We start from the raw sequence: 23456 nt of genomic DNA, 5'->3' as shown, positions 1-23456 counted from the left end.
AAGAGACGTCTATGCTGGACGCCGGATGCCGAAGAGAGCGAAGCTGCTGCCGGTGCTGCCGGCGTAGTCGCGCGAACAGAGATGGACTCGGAATCGAAGGAGCGAGAGATACGAGGGGAAATGTTGGGGATGGAGGAAAGGGGAGGATGGAAGAGGAGGGCGTGTGCGTGAGTCCACGATGAGACGAAGAGAAGGAGAGACGAAGAGAGAAAGAGAGAGGAGGAAAGGAGAAGCCGCACGAGCGACGAAGAGAACGGGCGTTGGCTACGCGCACGAAGGGAGATTAAAAAGAGAAAAAGAAGAAGATGGAATTAAAAGAGGAAAAAAAGGGGAAGTCGGGGAGCCAGAGGGAGGGAGAGAAAGAGGGAGGAGGGAGAGAAAAAGAGAGAGAGAGAGAGAGAGAGCTTGTGAAAAATGGGCACCCAGCGAGAGAGGACAGCCTCAGGCTACGTCGCACGATGCGACCCTGCTCAGGGAGGGATCGTACTTCGTTCGTGGGCCCCAAACGCGTATGTGGATCCGACCAAATCGACGTGTTTAATCGCTGCTCGTAGCCTAGCCCGAGCGTTTTTCTCAGACAAGAATTTCGAAAGATACGACTGGACCGATTTGAATTCTTCAGATTGCGTCGATCCTTTTTCTCCGAGATAGTCCGAACGCGACGCTTTTCTTGTGACGGATAAAGATAATTCGAACTCGCGCGCGCCTCTTTCCGTGGGAATCGTCACAATCTCCGCACGCTTGTACGCAGCGTGGGTGGCTGTGCACACACTTGCGTAGGTGGATCGAGTGGCAGAGTAGAAAAGGTGGGGAAGAAACGACGATCTCAGAGAGGGGTAGAATCTCGTGGTTTGAAATATTTTTTTTCCCAACCGATTTCTTAGCTCCATTTTCGCTGTCTATGGCATATCTGTGTAGCGAATTAGCGCGATTGTATCGCCAGCAGAACCAACTAGCGGGCCATCTTCCAACGCTGTCGACGCAGAATCGGTCCCAGACGAGCGCGCGTTACGCGCGGCTTTCTAACGTCGACCTCGTGAAAGCAGATCGAAGTCCGATCCTTGCCGAGAAAATCCCTCTCTATTCATCGTATCTATCGACGCGCGCGCGTCGTATAGTCGTAAAGTCGCCTTCCGCGCCCACCTTTTCGCTGTATATCTCTCACGCCGACGGGATAAAACGGGCTCACCGGTCACATATTTATGCAGATCGCAAAGCGTGTCGGAAAGCGTGTGAGGAAGTGTCCATAACTCAGCTCGGTCAAAGACAAAGTTTACTTTTCGAGTGACAACGTGTAGAGTGGTTCGATACTTCTCATTCTTAACACTAGATCACCGCCACGCTTCGACCTATTGCGTAAAATATTGCGTAAGGTCTTTGCTCTCGCAAGCAAAAACGCTTCTTTCGAGAAACACATCAAGGTTCATTAAATGGGCTATTCTATCGACACAGTCTATTAAATTAAAAAAAAAGAGAGACATTTTTTCACAATTTATATATGTATTTTTTTCGCAAGAGTAAAATTGCCGCTGGTCTTCGAGAAGGGGTTAAAGTTGCGCGTGGTTGTGAATACATCATACGCTCGTTTCAGCAGAGGCATCCACGGCCGATTCTGTCGTAGTCACCCGTAATTACGCACATCCCTCTGAATACCCGCCGACATGTTATTATCGGCGAAATGCGCGTTCTCCTTGGCAAAACGCTCATTTGTCACGTGTGCTGGGATGGAAGGGGTGAAGGGCGCGAAAATCATGCTTGGGTTCATTATAGTCTTATCGTATCTCTCTCTGCGCCTTCCCGTCTCTTGGGCGCGAGCGAAACAAAAACCTCAGATTCTTACTCGAGTCTGTGGTCGCCTCGTCCTTGTATTTCCCCCGACAACAGACTTTCCGAATGTCATGTCATAAATGATTCTCGTGAAATAAAATAGTTTCAAAAGGATAACAGCTAATTTACAAAGAATGGGTCTATTGTGCGGAGCTTAAATAAATTTCAAGGATCTTATTGTTTTATGATTTCAGACTTACGCCACGCTAATTGTAAGTAATGTCTTTATATTGATAAATTCCCAACAGGTTCAATTTACTTAGCAAAGCAAAGGTGTATTTTAATTTCCTTTTCTCATAATTATATTGTGACATGAAAGATGTAAGATTTTAGATTTTTATTTTCAGAGTTATATAAGAAGACTACTAAAATAATTTTTTTTTTTCATTTTATATATGTTATATATTGCATTTTTCACGTCGTTAACAAGCAATAAAATTGCCATATAAATTAATAGTTTCAAATATATCAACTCTCTAATATAGGTATAAAAAAAATTTGGTAAAAAATATAAATATACATCGACAAATTTGAGAATATAAGAAGTATTATATATAACTGAGAATCTGTTGACATTCTCGATTTATGATTCACTTTGGAGTTAAATTCAAAGTTTTATTCATAAAGGATAATTTGTGTATAATAATTTACTGTTTCTATTATTGTCACTATTATTAGACGTAGAACCAACATCGTGAAATGAATTAAAAGTAAATCAAATTCCGATGCGTCTATCGTACGTCGTCTTCCCACTTGAATCCATCTCCGGCCAAAGACCGGTGATGCGTTGAGTGCAGTCGTCGAAGTCTCTGGACGAGATTCGGCGCGACGAGACGCAATGCCTTGCGCGGGCGTTGAAGTCTCTAGCGCCTCATTATTAAACGACGGCGCTCGTAAGCATAATGGTTCTCAACTGGTTTGCCCGAGATTCATTCAGAGAAACGTCAATGTTGCATCTATTCACGCACACGTAACTACGCGTACGTGTCTACACGTGCGCGCCTATAGATCGTCACTACCTGCTCGCCGAGAAAGACCGGTCAGCTCTTTTACCGCTTGCGTACGTCTCACTAAAGCAAATATCGGTATGTTTACGTCTGGATATAAAAATGCGACGAGGCAAACGAAAGACCGGCGATATATGTGTGTGTAATGAGATTTTCGGACACGATTTATTGGATTGATTTGGAAATAAAATCTTGTTCCTATCATTTTTTATTTATTTTTATTTTTATCTTATTGAATTATTTTAAACACAACGAAATGTGTCCTCAGATAATTATTTATCATTTTAAATATATACGTTGTTATAAATTTTTTAAAATAATATGCCAAGAAATTTACATAAGTAATATTATGTGCATGCACTTATAGAAAGAGATACAAGCTTTTCTCTCCCCCTTTCGTTCTCGAGATAAGTCATTTATTTTGAAGGAGCTTCATGAAAAAAAGTATGCAAAAAATATCGAATACTTAGCTAGATATATATATAATCCGCTTGGCGGGCGAAGCAGAATTTTTGCTCAGCCTCAAGAAATGATAATTTAAAATACCAGCCATGGCTGATCGGAAAATCCTGCCCGGCTATCTAATGCTAATTAAACGTCGATGTGTAAAAAATGAATCTGATTTATCCTGTCGATAATTATATTCCAACGACCGGCTCCGGCAAATCGATGTGCGCGCGTTTCTTACGCTTGCTCGCGCGCTCATATCGCGACATAAAAGAACTCTGAGCACGAGAGATTGGCGGCAGGAAGCGCAGCAATGGCGCTCGTGATAACGGTATCGAAAGTGTTACGCATACGAGCATGGGCAGCCGGGCTCATACATTCGCGAGGTTATCGGTGGTTAAACGCGCGTTCGACGACGCGTCGCGCTCCATTCGCGTTGTTAGACGAGCCCAGTCAGGCTTAGGCCAATTTCACACAAGTAAAAATATTGAACTGACTCTTCTTATGAATAAAACTTGAGCACGCAAAGCGACCAATGATAAATAAAATTATGCCAATAGAGCCAATTGTAGCCGTAACTTTTTTAGATTCCCGTTCTCATATCTTTGTCTCATCAAGATTATCAATATATTTATATTTTCTACAGAAATCTCTCGTGTATAAGAAATTTGAAATTATTAAATTACATGAATTATTTTATTATTTTTCATGTATATTAATTAATCACTAATTAATTCTTTTTAATTCTAACAATTAATCTTCTTCGAATGATCCAGTATCTTGCTCCTGCAACTGCAGGAGCGTTCTAAAGTCTGTACAAAAGCTATTTTACGCACGCTGTAATAGAGCCGAGCGTAGGAACACGTGCGTTTAGAGCTCCTCTCTAATTTACCGTAGCGCCACTAATCAGTCGTCGTGGAAAATTTACTCTCGCGAAATATCGGCATTGCACGTGAACGTATCTTCGCGCAAAACCGTACGCCACTGAAGTGGCGTTTATCGCCCGGTACGTCGTTACGGGAGCTCTCCGTAACGATTACGTGCAAAGCAATCCTGCGTCGACTGGCGTGCAAGGATAATAATTGCTTAGCGCGGACAATAAGTTGACCGTCGGAGCGACCAGACGCGCTTCATGCTCTCGGCTACTGTTGCAAGAATGCGTTGTTGAAATCTTGGTAAAACCCTAAAACTCGAGATATAAAAATAAATTTTGTTAATGAAATTCGCGGGAAAAAGTGCTGAACAGGACTTTCCGTTAATTTTTTCTAAAAGTACGTTGATTATGTATGTAGTTGATGATATTTTTACGCTAGGAAAAAAGAACATATAGTATAGAAGAACAAGAATTTTTTGAAGTCTATACTTTATATTCCGCAGTCTTTTAGATAAAATTTCTCTTTCCCTTTTAACGTTCTTTTCTTTTTACACTTTCGGCCTTGAGACGTTTGATGCCCGAATGAATTGCCACACATATTGAATGCACGATCAACGACTTCGTTAATGGCGCACTGTTGTCGCGCGACTAAGCGACTACGTAATAACACGAGAACGCGATCGAGGTACGATAAATTTCGTCAGTCATTGCGCAACTGCGTTTAAGATGTGCGCGTAATTAGCGTTAATGCTGCTTATTTTCGTACGCAGTACGAAATGAACATTCTTATCTTAATAGCCATCTACGTATCTTTAATTCGTTTTATTCCCTTCTAAAAAAAAAAATAATGATAATATAAAATAGTCAAGTTTGTAATGCAAGGCTACCTGCATTTTTATAATTAATTAAATCAGATTGTATTATATATGAATTTTTACATAATTTTAGTAAAAAATCCCAATCTGATAAATTGTAATGTAAACATGCCAATCGTCAGTTAATTCTACGAATCCTATAAATATAGATTTGAGCCTGATTATGTTCGAATCGTCAAAAGTTTATCACAATAATCACATTTCTTTCATTTTCACTCGTCTACTGCGTTACGTTATATCCTTTCGAGTTTGTGATAAAAATTGTGCAGGAATATGCGAAATTGTTACACTTTACGCGCAAAGGTAGCGTATTTAATAATACTTATGTCGAGAACTGGTCTGGTAGAAATCGATGAGCCATCCGTAGCGCGCAAACGAGGCACTGACAAAACGAGTCCAAATCTGAATTACCGAATCGAGTCACGATTAATGGACGCAATTAGTCTCAGCGCGAAAACAACTCGTTGTGCCAAGGTGGAAGGTGGATCGGCGAAATCAGGTTGTCGAGAGGATCCCGCTGAACCAGAAAAAGAACTTTCTTCGCCCGATGCCTGGTACAGACACACATAAACAGATATATAAAAACACATATAAACAGATGCACACGCATACGTACACATGTATCAATGACGTCGCAGTCCACATTAATAGCGTATCCTTTTTAAACGCATACACAGTACAATCAGCTGCGTAGCGGATAAAAGTTGTTATTAATTTAATCGTTCTTGCGTAATGTGTTGTGAGGCGACTATATATTTAACCTTTGGACTATATATCGAGTAAATGAGATCTCTTTATATTTCGAAAAATTATATAAGCTTTATGCTATCAAAAATATTCATGTTGTTTGATGCAACTTTTATTTCAAAAAAGAATATTAATAATTCTCTCGTTCTCGAAGTTCGTGGACTTCTGCACTTAACGGATTTTTCTTGCCGACTGCCCGAGTTTAGATCTGGAATAGCTTCACGCTGTACCGTCAGCGGCCTTATGACCCAAGGGGCAACGTCGAGAAACCCGGCGCGGAATTTCGCCGTCTCGTCGATAAATCGATCGCGTAGGAAATTAAGTCGCCCTTACGTGTAACGGTACCTGTAAAATCGCGCGGATACCCATCAACGGGTGTTCTTACGTCGTGCTGCTACGCCCGGCATCGCCGCTTCCATAAGCCGGCGAAATTGCAGCGTGATCTCGACGAGCGGGCCGTTAACTTTTCGCAAGAACGGAAAACAGTTACCCCGTTCAGACATGCGTCCGGTGCGTCTTGCGTTCCGGAGGGCGAGGAGGGGAGAATAAGGAGGGCGTTTCATTGACTCGAGCGAACGCGGTTTAATGGCCACGACGAAACGAGACGGTACAATCGCGTGCAATTCGCGAAAGGGTTTTTCCCTGCGCCAACGACGACGCGGCAGTGCGATTGATTTCGCTAACTGGCCGCTTCCGCGGCGTAATTGGCTGAATCGTTCTCTGAAAAAGGCGCGCCTCGATGATGATTTCAAGGAAATTCGCGTAAAAAGCGTTCTTTTTGACCGGTAAAATCGATCGAATAAATCATCGAGCGTATGATCCTTTATCGTGCATAATTTAATGATGTAAAGTAACGAAAATTAAAAGATAATAACAATATGCTGCGATATGAACTTATTGCGCCTCAGTGTCAATTTTCCAAACTTATCGATTTTTATAAAACAATTCAAACATTTATGTATACGATAGACAATTATCTTTCGTAAAGAGCTCTGCTATTAGTTACGCCATTTGCTGACATCAACACTTTTAGAATGTCATTTTTTCTTGAACAGAAAGAAGGTGTAGGGCTCTTTGTTTCAACATTTTTATAGGATTATATTATGATTTTACAAAATTTATAACACTAAACATAACAGCGAATCTTTAACAAATTTCATAAATATTTATATTAATTAAATAAGTATTTAACAAAATAATTATATTAACCATTTATGCAATTATTATATTTATATTACACATTTAAGACATTATTGATTAAAAAATTTAATTAATTGAAAACACAAAATACACATTTAAATTAAATAACATGTCAATTTTTGAATAAGAAAATTAAAAAAAAATTGCTTTATTATATTTTCCTAATGAAATGCATTAAATATATATATATATATATATATATATATATATATATATATAAAATACTATAACTTTTTAATTTAGCACATTTTTTGTAATTATTTTCTTGCGATTCGTATTTATTAAAGACTCTCCAATATCGAAATTGAAAATATTTTATTACGTTTAAATTAACAGGTAATGTAAATTGAAGAAAATTTTATTCGAATTCGATTTATATCTGCGCGCGAATCAACAAGATTCAATTTGACGTGAAAATTTTACACTTGATTTTGAATATGTTATCAAAGAATTTGGCTTCAAGTTTCCAATTTCAAAATGTTGCAAATTTTGAAGTAAATACTTCGGATTTATATACGTTCAATAGATATGTAAGTGATTTGTCGATTTAAACAAGCAAGATTTCTTATAGAGACTCGGAATTTATCAGATCAGTAAGAACACTTAATTGTGACTGAGATTTTTTTTCGAAAAAAGATACAAAGTAGTTTTGTTTATATTCGGCATATCGTCAGTTAATAAGTGAAAATATAAACAAATATTAATAAGATATGTACTTATCTTCACCTTGCCTGCTTGACGAGGACGAGGGCATATTGTTGAAATGAATGTAAATATGAAAAGCTTTGGGGAACCGAATATTGATATAAATTAATATTATATCTACTTTATTGCATTTAACATAAGTTTCGTAATTAAACAAGAGTAAAAAATTTTTATTCATATTTAAATGATGACGATTTTTATTTTGTAAGCTTTTTACGTTTTTATGTATTATTATGACAAGGAAAAACAATATTATTCTCAATCGTTTAAAATTGTTATAAATTGAATTAAAATAAATCTAATGAACTAATCGTCTCGATAAATATGACATTGTTCAAGCATTAAGACTTCGCAAAAGATTAATGATCCGAACGATCCAAAGCATCCGCGAAGCATGCGGACGATAAAATGTCATTCCACTAACAACTTAACTCGATAACTTCAACTGAATTAAAACTTTGTTTACTCGTCGCTGCTGCGGGTATTATCGTGCATAATTTAAACGAGCCTTTTTTTACTAGGCAGTGCGGATACACGTCGCTTATTAACTTCCCATCGAATATGATGCCTACGTAACTTTCAGCGTAATTACCCCTTCGAGTTAATGGATAAACATAAAGAACAAGTCCTGCCAATGTTCTTCGATTAGATTGAGAATCGTGTCCGTTCAGGGAACCACGATTAGGTCGCGGATTCGTAAAAATTGTTAAGGGGCGTCACAAAAATTTGCATCCTTTTCGTTAGAGTATCCCGATACGCATCTCCGAGAGAAAGAGCGAGAGAAAAGTTCTGATGTGACCAATCAACGCTTACAGTAAAACGACACTGGGGTACGTTGTGTTATGAATACTCCCCTGTGTGCGTGTGGATGTGTGCTATGTTGAGTCTATACGTACGATTCGTTGCGCTTTGCCTGACCAGCAGCCATCGTGGGTCGGAGAGAACAGCCATTGAGGGGGCCGGTCCTCTTCAAGGATCCACGAAGCATAATTTGGAGATTGTTCGTGGCCGTGTCTGAGGTTTTATTCTACGAAGTGTCTAACTACTATTCTTAAGTAAGAATTTTATATCGGTTCTTCGTGCGTAATAGACGTGTGTAATGAAACGGAAGACTACGTGTCAAAATGCTACAGAGTGATTTCTTTTTTATCTAAATTTAGTTGAACTTTATTATTTCTAGTGGTATGAAAATAATGAATATCTCGATAATTGAACGTGAGTAAAAATTCCTTAACTCGAATGAAAATAGAAACACTTGAAATTAATTGAAAATGATTTTGTTGTTCCTGCATAATTATTAAATTTGTATTAAATGTAACATATCTCAAACAGTTTACTCAATTTTTATGTTGATTTAACACAAATGCCAGAAAGTAATTTGAGTATTATGTAAAAAATTAATACAAAAATGCAACACTTTAATACAATTTGGAAACATTTATTATAAATAAAATTAACATTTACAATATGTTGACACATATAATTTATTTATTTATCTTAGATTTGACGTTTTAAAATTATATTATTTTTATGATTTTGTTTATTTATCATTTATCATAATGTTATTTTAATACTAAGAAATGTTGAATATTGATTTAGTACGCTATATTAAAATAACACACTCACATTATGTTAAATTAACTTTCCCGTGTGTTAAAAATTCAACACAGAAATTTTAACAGGGACCGGTTTTAACATAAATACAAAATATTTTCTACCATGTAACTATATTTAACTATTCTCTTCCTGTACCTAATTGTTCCTGATATTTAATTCCTTAAAATTTTTCCATTTCAAATTTACGACAAAAAAACTTAAAAATTTTCCACATACATTCGACTTTCCCTATAATAGCGATCTATCCGGTTTTCAATTATTACATAAGTGAAACGATATAAAGTAAATAAGCATGTATCAAAGTATACTTAAGCTTACTTAAGAAATCGATGCGTATTACTCACAGTCTCAGTTTATTTGCCTTATTCGACGGTCGTCATACCTCCGCTTCTGCCTAAGAATGCTAAAAGTTCACCGCTGCTTTTATGCCCGACTGCGCATGCATTATTTATCTCGTCTCTCATTATAAAATCATGCGAACGGAAAGAGAAAAAAAAAATGAAGCGGAGCTCGCGGTGGAGGCCGTCATTTATTTCTCGGTCGTTGATAAGTTTCGCCCGAGGATTTTCGCACGATTAGAAGCTTGCAGTGGCAAGCGCGAACGGGACGCGAGACGCGAACTGTGGTTCCATCATCGCTGGTGATACGTAGTCATTAGAGATCTGTTAAGATGTCGTCGTTTAGCGATCTTTTATTATGCATAGCTCAATTACGATAGGAGGAAGAAGGATGAGGTTGAACGGCGCGCGACTGGGAATCGCCTCTCCTATCGGCTTTACATATTGTCCAACGATGCGTGGATAAGCGTAAGAGATAATTTATCATTAGGCGTTACGCAATTAACGTTGATTGCGCATCTCCCAGAGACCGTACTCGTGTAAGCGCGCGGAAAAACTTCAATCCCCCGGAGCGGGTTTGCGAAGGTATATTAATTACTTCGCGATTATGCAATAATGCGACAGTGCTCCACGCGGTCGCGGTAATTAAGAACGGAATAAAAACATCTTAGAGGCTCCCCTCTCCCGTGCGTTAATTACGTCGCGCGGACGTACGTGGGATACGCGTGTAAGTTGCGCGGATATACTCACGAGCCGAAATGTATTACGCTCTTAAATATTCCCTCGCTACATTAAGGTCATCGAATGTGCTCGACTCGTAATGTGATCGTGTTACATCCGCGTGATTCAGCAACGGAGAAAAATCGGTACCTTAATCTCGCGCATTGCGCGAGAGATCTGATACCTCGCTACTACGTATTCAATTCTGGACAGTTGAATCAATCTTAATTAGTTATCCCAACTAATCTTAGAAACCTGTTAAGTGTATTCGTAATGTGATCCTGAAAAAAATGCGTGTGTAAAATCTACACGCACGAATCGCTATATTATATAATCTGGAATTATAAACATGCTGGGTGCTAAAGAACTTTGTTCCCTTAATTTACTTTTATCAAAATTAGACAAGTGTAGGAAATGTCTGGCGAAAACTGGCTATGATAAATTATTAATTGTGTAATCTCGAGGATGAGATGCTGAAAAAGTTATCGCCCTTTGTCCTGCTTAAAAAGATTTTTTTTTAATCCAATGCTCTGTATGTATTCCAAAAAGATATTTTAGATTTTTGACATTTTTATGAAAAAAGTATTCTAATATCTTATATACACAGCTAATTTTTCATATGCGTCACTTTCTTCTTCCTTTTTCCTTTCATTTCGGATGAAGCATTATCCTTCTACTAGATAATCTTATTTTTCTTTAGTCAGTTTGGTCAGGTAGGGACATATATGTACAGGGTGTAACTAAAATAAATATTAAAGTTTGGAACCGAGTTTCCTATATCAAAATATAAAAAAAAGTTTTTACGAACATATGTTCGTAAATGCATTGTTATTAAAACATAGCTCAAAATGTTTAAATATTATATGAAGTAGTATACGATCCCGCGATTTCAACTCTCTAAATATATATATATATATATTTTTTTTTTTTTTTTTTTTAACATACTTAAAGTCCTTAATTTATGTGAAGTTTCAATCGCAACGAAGATATGCTACGCCAACGCCTTTTGGATGCTTGTAACACCATTTGTAATTGCCCAATGCCCCAGGATCTTTGAAAGAGTGCGATAGTCCAAGCGTGTATTAAATGAAAAGGCGATTCGAACATTTGTTGTAATTAAAAATTGAGAATAAATAATATTAAATAGTAATAAATGTTACTTTTTTTATTTTTTTTTTTATCAATAAGCATTTTGAGCTGCATCTCAGTAATAAAGAGTTTGCGGACGTAAATTCATATGAACTTTTTTTTTCATGTTTTGATGGAGAGCTCGGTCCCGAAGTTTGTTACCTTATTTTACACCCTGTATATAGGATTTTCTACCTGCTTCGCTCGATCGCTGGGAGATGTTACTTCTACATGTCTGCGATACATAGTCAATGATATATATTTATCTCGGCAGCACACATATGTGTGTGATACATGTGCGGCGCGTTAGCATCTTTTCCGACTAAGCATATCCCAGCGGCGACTACCGCTGACCTATAGAAAATGTTAAAAAGAAATACACCTGCCTGGTTAGGGAACACCCCTGAGCTTTACCTGTTGGAGTGTCAAAAGCCAAAACTTTACCATCTTTCTCTTTCTCAGAGTTTTTCCGCCTATAATCTATTATAATTTTTTTGTTAGCACCAGGCCGCCACATATGCATTCCATATGTGTGGCTATGACACCAGCTTTCTCGATTAAGTATTATAATAGAAATTATTTATTATTTAACTACTCGTATTTAAATAAATAAACTGCATTACGGTTAAAGTAATAAAGGCTTATTTCTCTGGATACATCAAATTATTAATCATTTCAATCTCTCTGTTTTTTACGTATATAAAAATCGTGATCAGTGACAGCTTCACGAAAATTAAATGTGATAAATGTAAAATATAATGAAAATGGTTTGATAAAATATTTACATAGTAAGTATTTAAGATCATTCTGATCATGCCACATGCATTTTAATTAACAAATATTGTAACCAACGTTATAATTATGCTCTAAATTTTATTAAAAGATTATTTTTAATTATTCTTCCAGAAAATCTTGAGAATGTTTCTTAATATGCGTGTTATCCAATTATAAAAAGATTATTCTAGATCCTGATACGGATTGCGGATTACGTAAAATGGCTTTTGAGAATATAAAAAATGTCGCAACGTTCGTAGTATTCTGTGGCAATTAACTCGATTGACCTTACTGTCGCGTTATTTATAACAGATTTTTGCGACATATTTTTAACACACGCAACGACGGAATTGAAATTAGACGAGCGGTGATAGGGAATAGCAAGCCCTGTTGCGCAATGGCGAATTTGCATTCGCTGCCGCGGCAATGCGGTATTACGTAACTTCTCATATTAGCGTATCGCGTGGGTAGCTTTTGAAATATGGGAATATATAATTATGTGTATAATAATTATAGCAAAAATCGGAATCGTCGACGTGTGATACCACATTGCACATTATCAGCGCGAATCGGGCCGCATCGTTAATCAACGTCACCGTTGGATATACTCGTAAGGACAACGAATAATATCATTTATGTCGTTATATCGCTAATGTCGATGCGTCCAAGTCCGATAAGTACGCAAGATATCGTACATCATCTCGCGATAACGAAACATGCGCGCCAGTGATTTCCTTTCCTAGAAAGTTACTTTACGACGGTTTGTTAATGCACCAAATTAATTACATTGCAATGATTCGCCTCTAATTACAACTGTGTTTTCGCGTGTACCGGCGTGTACTTTTATATCGAACGAATAAAATTTGAATCAGTCGTCTGTAAAAGTTTTTTCGATTACATCGTTGAATTTCGTAATCGGCTCGTTCGCGCAATATCACAAAAGCTATGGAAGAGCTAACACCTGGATATTGACGCTTATTTAAGACTCCACCATGCTTGAACTAGTTTTTACCCGGTGTCATTATGTAAATTAGACAGCTTTTTAAACGGACGCACTTTGCATTTCATCTATTGATACATGTAGAACGGTACGTGAATCAGCGCGAAATTAAAAAGATGCAGATTTATATTAAGCAAAACTTTTATCGGTGGGTCGACGTAACTATTTCGCGTAAAAGAAAAACGTTAATGGTGCGTTAAATAAATCTTACGGAAATTACAGAGAAGAAATTTGCTACTGTCGCTTAGCAGAAAAGATGTAAACGAACCTAACGTTGTTTCATTCCCGCATAGTTATCTTATTCATTGTTTGCAACTCTTGTTTTGTAATGGATTATTCATTACATTAAATAGAAAAAAATTAACACGAATAAGTTTCAATGATAATTATGTTGCGATAAAGAAAGGTATGTTTAAAATTTGATTTTATAAAAATGTGAGGAAGGAGGGTTGCAGTAGCTTTGTGTAAAGATTCAAGTATCTACTGTCAAACCATGTAACTTTTTTGTTTAAAAAAAAAGCGAAACTCGATATGAATATTGATATGAATATCCAATAAACAAGAGCTATCAATTAAATTTTTTTTGTTATTTTATTTTATTTTTCTATTTTTTCATTAGTTTCTCATTTTGCAGCCTGGTGTAAAAATCGTCATTCATTAACGTAGGACTTAATAGCAAATGCAACTGGGCAGCTCCGCGCCGCGTTCCGGTCGAAAACCGTATTATTAAGTCCAATTTCACGCGGTGAGCGAGCCGCGATACTCACGATAGCCTTCCTATCCTACACATGCTCCGTCTCTCTCGCGCCACCCAGGTGACTCGCTCGTAAATCTGTTATACAGTTACAGGAAATATTATCCTGCACGTAGACAAGACCTGAATGCGTAACGTGAAGGACCAGGTAGCCGATCAAGCCGGCTCGGGCCGGTCGGGTAATCTTAAAGATTGGGATAAGGGCGAAAGAGGAGGGAAAGAGAGAGAGAGAGAGAGAGAAAGCGAATCAAAGCGCGGGGTGATTAAAGGATACAAAAAGTAAAAATAATTAATGCCAACGGGGAGACGTGCACGTAGCGGCGACACACAAAAAAAAGCGTAGTGAGCCGACAAACACGGGTTTCCCTATTCCCTATCGGCAAATTGCTATTTTTCCCTCACTCGCGACATGACAACTTTCTGTGGGCGCCTTTTGCGTTATTAATTACGATCAGGCATGCGAGACGATCTGCGTGCGCCGGTTTTCCGCGAAAACAGGCTACCGATCATAATCATTCGACCAATCATAACCGCTCGAGCGAACAGTGCTCTATAAGCGACGGGGGATGTATGCGCGCTCCGACGTCGAATCACGATTTATGGATTGTCGAATGCAACCAGTGTTAACAAGTGTTCCGTTAGCTCGCGCTTATTCACGCAGAATGGAAAAAGAACCGCGGGATAGTTCAAGCGTTACGGCGTCTGGCACACGATAATTTTGTCTCGATACACATTTCGCTTTTTCCTTCTTTCGACTGTGTCGGATCGCAGCACTCTTAAGTGATTGATGCATACAAATTTCACGTGTTCACGCAATAAACGCTTTTGCTTGATATCAATCGTTTGCCTTGCCTTTGGAGAAACAACTTAAATATTTTTATTAGTCTGAAGCTTAGCGCTAAAAAGATTTAATTTTTTCTAATAAGCTAGCGATTGAAGAAAGATTGTAACATTATAAAATTTTGTATAAAAATTCTATATATTTTAGTGGAAATGTAGAAGATGAATAATAAGGTATGCGGTAAAAGGTATTATTAAATAAATATGTGCAAAAGTTCTAATAGCACTTTATTTTTATAATAAATCTTTTAACAAATAACGATTTAAGTAAAAATTAAAAAGTTTGGTATTAATATAGCATCAGGAAGATTTTGCTGAGTAAATATAGAGATTAAGAAATTTCGTACGGAAGCGTTGAAACAAAAATTGACAACTTCTTTCGCTCATTGCACCGTCGCCATAGATTTTCTAATATCAATTATAAATTTTTACTTGGCACATCACTTTTTTGTAATTATCTTCTAAAATTATTGCGATTAATTTTCTCTACTGAAAAGAATTTGCAAAATCCTTGGTATGCTTTTCAAATAAACCGCCAGAACTTTTGTACATACCTAATAATATTTGTTTTTGTTTCTTTCGTCGATAGTCATAGTTTCGTATCGTTAGAAATCTGTCAAAGATATTTATGCAAACGATGCGTCAACCTGACCGGCATGCCGATAACAACGTTCTACAAATTTTCATTAGCGATACGCTCGCATGCCCGCGGGACTGTAGCCGGCGGATAGTGCGAGCTTGATTTATAGGACCGCGCTCCGTAGATTTCGCGGTATAATGTGCTTTATGAAGTCAACGTTATTTACGCATTACAAACGTACGCGACGGCAAGGCGCGCGACCACGTTCTCAAGGAACTCCCGCGACGAACCGGTCTGAGATAAAGAACTGATAAACGATGATTCTCGGACGGCATGCAGCAGCCGTTCGTCGATCGTCCTCTGTGAAGAGTTGAAGACGACATTTTTCCGCTCGGCGATTGGCGTCTAGTCGATGGCAATCGCTAATTGCCGGCGAATATAGAAATCGATACGAGAGTAAAAAGGAGCGCTCTGAATTATAGCGATCTCGGGAACGGAGCGCGAGGAAGATAATCTAAATGTCAATGGCGGGGAAAGAGGGGAGATCGTTCCTCTTCTGCGCGAACGACGCGCTGGTTGCAGCTCGTGTCATCCATCGCCGTTGAGCCTCTTCGCTTTGCAATGCAGAATGCTCGGGCAACAGTCCGATTAACCGCGCGCGGCTATCCCGTCCGAAAAATCATGCGCAACCGATCGCACGTAACGTGTAACTTCTTTTAACTGTCCGAATGAAATGTGATGGCAAAAACGAATCGTGATACCGTCTCCGTCTCCGTCTCCGTCTCATTGCGCTAATCTAAACGTCAACTCATCGAATCCGTCACTTCCGGATAGGTGCGCGCGAATCGCGTATAGCCTGAGACGCCAGCGTAGATTTCCGGGTGGTTTCACCGAGAGATCACCTGTCGGATTAAGCTTATAATAACAGTACGCGCGATAAGGCGAGATCTCGCGGTAAACGGCACAGGTACACGGCTATGAGAGCTCTCGATTTTGAAGAGCAGTTGTATCATTAGCATGCTCGACGTAAGCGTTTAATTGGCGAGGATAAATAGAGCTAATGAGGCAATAATGAACTAATATAAACGCCCATTTCCCGTATAAGTTGATTCGCCGAAGTTGTTCGCGGGAAAATGTCCTTAGACTTTATTATCGCAGGAAGTATCGTCGAGTACTATGTCTTATAATGCTCTCACGTAAATCCATTTAGCGCACGAATAAATCGTCGCGACGCACGCTGGAGGCTAGACAGTCGTCGATATACTGATTCTGTTCCACGATTATTTTATTGCGAGAGGGGAATTGCAACCCGGCGACGAGCAAAACGCCGCGTATTGCAGCAGTACAGAAAACTAATACGCGATACAAGACGACGGCGTATTAACGGCCATTAATATTTATCATGGTCATGGCTTTGCACTAATCGTATTTTGCAATATACACGTTTTCCGTAACGCATGGCGATCGCGACCGCCCGCGCGACCGCTTCTTGATCGATATTCGATTCGTGTAATTTGTAAATTTATTCACGTTAGCTAATATGGTAATAAATAGAAGGCTTTACGCAAGAAGAATTTTAAGCGACAATTTCAATAAATCACCACTCGCGAATAAGATTTAATAGATCCGAATCTCGCAAGGCAAGTGTTATTTAATTAACCAGCGTTACGTTGTAAAAAAAAAAGTTGAATATGCAATATCACATAATATTCAAGATTGATAATAAATAAGAAAAACACAAGAATTTGTCTTCTTTCCATCAGTCTTAAAATAAACTTTTGAAAATAGAAAGTAGAAAGTATTTTAATACCATGCAATTCTAAATGACAATATTACATCTATCGTATGGATTTCTCTTTTTTACTAAATCATTATATGACATGCTGTATATTTTATTCGTTACATAATTATTAGTTGTTTATTTTTTTCTTTGTCAGCAATATTAAATTTCAACAAACTACGTACACGGAAAGGTGGTTTTGCTAAAGTAAAAATTTAGCTGGACAGAGATGTGAAAATAGTTGTGTTAACCTACCAAAATAATTGTTGCATTGTCAAACTGAATGCTAGAATATCGAAATTTTTTTGCAGCAAAATGTTCATCAGGCTTGAATATCAATCATAATTATTTTGATGATCGAGCAGAATTGTTTTCAAACCTGTATCAAGTTGAAACAGCAAAATCATTTTTTTTTTTTTTACGTATATGTTCCAGTATCCTTAAAAGAGAGTAATACAAAATTAACCCCAAGTTTTCAAGGGAGAGATGACATTCTACGCAATAGAACTTTAAGAATCTTTTAGTTGCTATTCTAAGTGATAAATTCTACGCACAATAGAAACGCTGGATCACCTTGTGCGTGGAACGCTAAAACATAAAGACACAGTCCATCGATAACACTGTTACATGATGTATCACCGTCGTGATGTGAATTGAATCGGTCTTCGACGCGAGCACGAATTTCGAGGTGTGCCTTGCATGTCGCGCGGACGCGTTTCCTCTCGTGCGTAAGGCGTGCATCCGTAGGCTGTATGCCGCACCACGATACCGTCGTATCGTATCGGCGTATCACTCCTGACGCGGATCTGAATTGCAAAATTGCGAACGAGTCGCGTGTATCTTGTCGCGTATCTACTCGCGGCGCTATCGGCCGCGGATGCAGGCATCAGGGTCGAATGAGATAGCGAGCGTACGCGGAGGTACTTAACGGACCACGACGGACGTTCGCGAACCGCACATAAACATCATCCCGCAGCCGGATGTTTCCAAGCTAAGAGAGTATGATACGCGGGAGCAAAATAACGCGGATGCGCAGCGCCGTCGAATCTAAATCGGTTAGTACTTCGCCTGGCGCCACGGCGATAGTTACAAACATAATTGAGTTAGTACTCTGGCAAGTGGATACGTGAATAGTTTTTTTTTACACATACGCTCGTATGATATTTGTAATTTTAATTCGATGTGAAAATCGATATCGGTGACATAACAAATGTAAGACAAGTAACTTTCTTGTAAGGTTGGACGTTTACGCGTAAAATATAAATGATGTACATTACGTATGTATAATATAAATCAAGTATAAAATATTTTACACGTTACCTATGTAATCGATGGATGATCGAAAATTTAATTTCAAAATTTATGAAAATTATATTTGACCTTTTAATTATTAATATTTTGTTTTTATTTTTATTTATCGATATTAAAATTAGATATATTAACAGTCTTATAACTCTTTTCTGTGTTGTGTTAATCAATTTATAATAATTTACATTATTTGTACTATCTATGTGAAAAAGATTCGTTTAAACATTTACATAAATCGTTCATGTAGACGTAATCTCCGTAATATACGACACAACGCTGCTTTCTCGTTTAACGTCTCTAGATGCACAAAGGCATGCGCGAAATATTTGTGATAACTAGAATTCTTTAATTAAGTAGCGAATCATGTTGACGGTTCCGGTAATTGATGAGTCATGATAATAAATTTCGATTATAACGACAATTTGGAAGAAGCCTTTTCCATTTGTAGTTGTCAGAATACAAATTACAATCGGCGCAACTATTTTAGATTAGTACGTTATTAATGCCATTTATTACTGGTCGCACGATAGTTATAACGCTCTTACTTGTGATCACTGTAACAAAAATTAAGTGTCTTTCGGTGGTGCGAGATACCTGTTAGTGTGGAAGAAAAAAATGGAAATTCACGTGTAATAATAAACGAACCGTAAAGTGTGACTGATCTGTATGTTGTACGGGAACATCGGTAACGAGCCTCGCACGAAGAATATAATCAGCCGGGGCGGACTGTAATTTTCGCGACGCGTGTAAACGATACTAATGCGAGCATGCGCTACGTGCTCGCCCGTAACGAGGATCCATTCATCTAAACTAATTAAAACGGATTCGAAGCGATCTTATCTAATTATAAAACTGAATCCCGGGCTGCTACCAGCGTGCGTGCCTATAATATCAGGCTACCGTCGTTTCCGCCCCCGCTCGTGTCCGTTGCTCGCTCTCTCTCTCTCTTTCTCTCTCTTTTTCTCTCGGTAGTCGGGTTCAGCGACAATTTACACCGCGATATGTCGCGCGAACGTTACTAGACGCGGGCACGTACACACGCAGGCACGCACGGACGTGCGCGTGGCACACGTGCATGCCGGCGAGTAGCTGCCGGTCGGTTGCAACTGCAGCCAATGCGCACGAACGTAAATCATAACGCGTAACCGTTTCCAAGGTGCAAGCTCCACCTTACCGATACGCGCATATATCGGCGCGTCGCGGTACCATTATCGCCCTCGCCTCCTCCCCCTTCGGCCCCCGCGGCTTAATATATTTCTTCTCCTTTTTCTGCTTTAATAATCCGCGCGTACACCACCCCGGGGATCGATGAATTATGGAATCGAATCTCGGCGCAACGGCGCGGCGCGGTCCATCGGGACAGCACCGCCGCAATTTCCGACCGGCGCAGATGGACGAGGGTGATCCGTTTTCCTGGGGAAATTACGTAGCAGTGCATACTTCCGCGATTTCGAGGCATAGATCGCGTATCGCTCCGGGCACGATCGTACCGGAAGATCGCGCGATTCTTTATCCTCCGAGAGGCTGCCATGTATCGCGTTATGAGATCGGCCGCGCGGGAATGGTTTCTTCCGCGATCCTGATACGCGAAATACGATAGCGCAATAATACGCCCGGCTGTAACGCGATTTCCGGCTACGTTAGCATCATACTTCTGTATCGATTAATGTGGCGTAATTAAACGATATTCCGTTCAAGCGGCGCCTTTCCTCTCGCCCCTCCCCTCCCCCGTAAATGCCGATTGCGTTTACTTGCAAAAATATATCCGTCGCAATTCGATATGTTAATTCGATATATCGTAGTTCCGATAGCGTGAAATTTACCCCGACTGCCGCTAGCCGATCGCGGCGCAAAAGTCATCGGCGAAGCGAGGATGCGTTGCTGCGTGTGGACCGGCGTTATATCAGGGCCCGAATATAATTTATCGCTGATCCGACAAGAATTATTGCGCTCGATATAAGTAGCATTTATCGGTGTAAGAGCCGCGGATAATGTTCTACGCGGTAATTTAGTGTACATTAACGCGTCGGAATAGTAGACAGGCAGGGTCTTACGGAATATTTAATTTAATAATCCGACTCTATCTATACGCTCGTCGTGCAGCGGCCGTAAGTACGGCTTTATCGTTGCGATAAGATTAATTATAACGACCGGTGTATTCAGATTAAACCGCGAATAAAATTTCGTCCGCTGATTCGCGTTCGATTCACCGAGATGGTAGCTGACTCTTTCGTAGATCTCTGAAACGTAAAAAAAAAACAACGAAATAAAACGAGCGGGAGTCACGCGGGAGATGAGTGCGCATGCAACTGGCAACGATAAATCGTACTTAGAGCTCGCTGGCGAAATGTATAACTCCGCCAGTTTCGTGCGTAACTCGGCGAAAGACGCTGAAAAGCCCCGGGCGCGTAGGATACCCAGGGTCTCATCGATTTATATCTGCAATTCAGTTGCATTCGATCGAAAGCTACGTATGAAACGTCGAATGCATTCACGCACGTGTGCATGCATGTGCATACATGCGCGCGAGATCAGCGTGAATTTTTCAGCCAAAGCCCATCGGAGATAGCGACGTACGCTCTGTGGGTGTGCGAGCACGCGATATTCGCACACGCAGCAACAAGGACGAAACCGAGCGAAAGAACGATAAAGAACGAGAAAGCGAGAGCGAGAGGAGGATCTGGAAAGGCCAGAAACCGCTTGGAATCTCGAGGCGGGACGCACGGACGGTGCACGCGGTATATTTTTAGGCATTAAAATCGCTCCATAAATTAAATCCGCAAAAGGACGAGGCGGCCGGTCCGCCGGAATGGGACGGCACCGGTGAACCGTTTCGGGGCCTTCTTGAATTTCTCTGCATCCGCCGTGTAGCCTCGTGGGAGATAAGGCCATAACATGACCTGACTTAACGCATCGTTCTGGAAGAAGACTCGCAAAAAGGGGCTCTGACAAATTTCGAATAATTTCGACGCCTGGGTAATGCAACGTCCAACCGAGTCAACAGTTCCCCGGGCACGATTGTTTGCGCAAATATCTCGACTGGACGTTGCTTTCGGAATGCGTGAGAAACGCAAAGTACTCGTCGCGAATAATACACGCGTTGAAACATGCATTTTATAGTATGTATCCGCGTGAGGCTTATCATTTAGGATTTGTTTATTACAATATGCCAGATTATTTTAATACTTACATGCGAAGCGAGTACACGTAGCTACGGCAATCGTGAAAAATATGGAGAGATAAAAAGATATTTCTCAGAGATTGAGACAGAAATAATCACTTTAGATTAAGAGGATTGCAATATCAGTGTCAAAAATAGCATCTTTTTTTTCATTGGCGTGAAAAAGAATCGAATGATTCAACATGACGCAATAGGCAAATTTTGCAGTTTCAAAACACATTTTTCAAATGTCACATCAAATTAATGAACGTGAAAAGGAACAAAGAATTCGGAAAGGTCGAACTTCCGTTTCCATGTAAATCATGTATATGTGTAGGAAAGTTGGACGAAACACTCATAAATTAACTGAATTAGCCGAGTTGGAATCGTGCAACGGAAGGTTACGAGACTAATAAAATTAAAATTTTTATTGCAGTCTCCTTTTACGCTATTTTTATTGACGACGTAGCTACATGTGTGTGCCTTCTCATCACATTGAAATCTCTACGCATGACGGCAATTCATAGATTTTAAAACTTTGAGTTAATAAAGATCACGAAGTCCTACCAATCGGATGTTTATAAGAATATCCCGAGCTATACCACTTTGAATATATTTTGCCACTTTGTTGATATTTAAGATCTTGTTTAATCGTATCCGCCGATTTGAAAGTATGAATAAATTTTCGATTAATTCTACACTGTGTCTCGCAACGTGATCGTAGATTCGTAGTTTTATTTGGCTATTATCGCTACTGAGTGATTTACGATAGACATTTTTTTTATTCCCAACAACGACAATCGCGATAGCTCACTGAATTCGCGATGAATGCAGTGTGGTAAAATCTCATGATACAGGAAACGTTGTAGCAGATACCCGAGAAATATCTCAGCTATGTTTTTCAACATTTTTTTACGATTCTTATAACATAAAATGACTGTTTGCTTGATTTTAACATCCTGTTATAAATGAATTACTTCCAGGAATGAAAAAAAAGTTTGTAAGCGTAAATAAGCATTTATAAATACTTCTTTATATTGCGCTTCTTGCAATATTAAAATAAGCGGGCGAGTAAATTCCGACATTTGTGAGGAAAAAAGAAAAACGATCGTTATCAGCAAAGAAGGAGCGATCTCCCCCGTGAATATAAGTCGTTTCTTTTTGCTTTAAAACGTGCACCACGTGTGTTTCTACGAATAATTACATGAATATGACGGACGATCGATCATGCGTCCCATAATTGATATAAATGGTAGCAGCGCAAAACAGATTCGCGATTAGTTTATTTATCACTACTACTTTTTTTCCGGCGCAGATACCAAATCGCTAATCTACTTAATTAACGACGATTGATCATGACGTGTTTTTGCGACGTGGCAGTTCTTACGTGAAGCGCAGTTTTGTTCGTCAGACTGTTAGATTGGATTATTCGGGCGGAAACACAGCGGAGTGGTCATTATGTAGTCATCTCCGATCGTACAATCAAGAAACGGAGCACGGAGAGTCGAGCGTTATAACGGGGCAAATTATCAACGTTGTAAACGATTTACAGTCTGAGAAAACGGCATCGTCGTGATAACTCGATAACTTGATAGCTTTATGCTCGACACATGTCAATAAAATTTAAAATTGATTAAGTATTAACGAGAAAATAATTTGAAATAATTTTCCATTTAAATTTAATTTATGTCTATGCATTACACAACTTGCGTAAGAATTATACAGTTTCATTACAATTATCAACTGCATTGCATCATTGCATGACACTTTGGGTT

At 39.1% G+C, this 23456-nt stretch overlaps 1 long non-coding RNA gene across 2 annotated transcripts in view; it reads left to right on the top strand.

Moving 5' to 3' along the window:
• LOC120357272 overlaps positions 1-23456 on the top strand; it is a 181962-nt gene that overhangs the window by 137330 nt on the left and 21176 nt on the right. The window lies entirely within an intron of this gene.

The sequence above is a fragment of the Solenopsis invicta genome, chromosome 3 (assembly GCF_016802725.1).
Source record: "Solenopsis invicta isolate M01_SB chromosome 3, UNIL_Sinv_3.0, whole genome shotgun sequence".
In the NCBI taxonomy this organism is placed as follows: Eukaryota; Metazoa; Arthropoda; class Insecta; order Hymenoptera; family Formicidae; genus Solenopsis; species Solenopsis invicta.
This window is presented reverse-complemented; position numbering and strand designations above follow the sequence as displayed.